Source organism: Apteryx rowi, unplaced genomic scaffold (assembly GCF_003343035.1).
Source record: "Apteryx rowi isolate R43461 unplaced genomic scaffold, aptRow1 scaffold_940, whole genome shotgun sequence".
In the NCBI taxonomy this organism is placed as follows: Eukaryota; Metazoa; Chordata; class Aves; order Apterygiformes; family Apterygidae; genus Apteryx; species Apteryx rowi.
The window spans coordinates 212,397-214,061 of NW_020451250.1; the positions used below are offsets into that span (position 1 = coordinate 212,397).

Sequence of the window (1,665 nt, forward strand, 5' to 3'; positions counted from 1 at the left end):
GTGGCCGGTGCCGAGAGCCAAGGAGGCTGGAGCGTGCGTGTGGCGGCAGCGCTGCGTCCCCCCTGGCTGGCAGCAATCCTTGAAGCGCGGACGGTGCCTGGCGGGACGGTGCCGGAGCTGCAGTGACCGACGACGTTGGATCCTGCCCTTGCGACGGCTTTGCCAGCACCAGTGGGCGCTCCAGGGCTAGAATCTCCGGACCAAGTGCCAGGAGACCCCAAATCTGTGACTGGTGTGAGGCAAGAGAAGAAGAACGGGTCCTGCTTCACTGAAGAAGTCCAAGAGCAGCCCCTGGAGGAACCGGGCTCCCCCGGCAGAGTCGGATGTGGTTCTGCTTTGTCAGCAGGCACGGGGAAGAGGCCTGGYGGAAGAACAGTGGAAAAACAGTGGCGCTGGCTCCCGTTGGCCTGCCCTGACCGCGGTGTGATCRCTGCCTTCAGAGCAGGCAGGCTGCCCCAGCAACGCTGCCCTCCAGTGCCCTCACTGGGTCTCCAAGAGTCTTAACAGGCTGAGTCAAGTGTTAGAGAATATTGAACTGAAGCTGTCTAGAATTAATTGCTTAGCAGAACTTGCTTAGCATTAGTAGCTAAATTTGCTGAAGCCTTAGGCCTCGGGCTGTGAACTTTTACCTAGATAAGTAAAAGGGGGCCCCAGAGCCGGTTCAAGCTGGAGAGAGAAAGAAGTTACATGGACGGCAGGAGTAGCCAACCTTGAAGATAAGAAGCAGCCTGCCTAGAGACAGTGAAGGGGCCCAGTGAAGAAGGGGAAGACCCCAGACCTAACTATTACTATTGGTCCAAACTATCGCTTAAGGGGTGGGGAATTTAGATTGTAAGGGTATAATTGCCTAGGGATTTCTTTGTTTGGGGTCCCTCTTCGGAGGCACCCAGCTCGAGCTGTAATTACCGCACGTGTATCATTCAATTTTATTTTTCTTCAGTCTGACTTCGAACTTCTGCCTCAGCAGGAACCTGGGGTCGGAGCCTGTTATGGAGGCCGGCGAGCCTGATTTTCCGTAACAAGTGGAGACTTTTCCACTCTTTCCTGTCTGCGCTAATAGCGGTTGCAGGCACCGGGGAAGGACCTGTTCGGCGGGGAAGGGCTGTATTGACCCTGTTCAGGGCCTCGTACCCGCAAAACCGTTCCTTTTCCATGGGGGAGAAAAAAGAAAAACTCCATTTTTGGGTGGCAAAATGGACGAAAAGAGCCCGGGGGGGGGCGCAGCGCGGGCTGCTTGGGATAGTGCCAAAAGCTAAAGCGCTGGCGCTCGCCGTGATTGGCTGCGCGGCCCGTCACTCAGTGGCTCTGGGCGGTGATTGGTCGGAGCGGCGGGGGGGTGGGGCCGATGTAGTGGAGAAGTGAGAAGAGGGATCCGTTGTCTCCTCTCGCCTGGAGGTACCGGGGRAAAATGGCGGGGGGAGGCCGGTACCGCTGCGTGTCGGGTCGCTGCCGGTGGGCGACGGGCTGGCGGAGGCGCATCCCGAGGCAGAGGCTTTCTAGGGAAGAAGGGAATCGGCCGGGCGGGGGCCAAACGGGGCCATATGGGGTTCATTAAAAGGCAGCGGGTTGTTTGTCACTGTGGTACTGTGAGGGGAGGGCGGCCGCTCTCTGTGATTGGTTGTGTCGGCCGCCCCTCAGCGTCTGCGGGCAGTGATTGGGCGAGGC

The 1,665-nt window shown here is 58.5% G+C and overlaps 1 protein-coding gene across 8 annotated transcripts in view; it reads left to right on the forward strand.

Moving 5' to 3' along the window:
* The window catches only part of LOC112978511 (C-type lectin domain family 2 member D-like), a 21,306-nt gene that overhangs the window by 16,784 nt on the left and 2,857 nt on the right, over positions 1-1,665 (forward strand). The window lies entirely within an intron of this gene.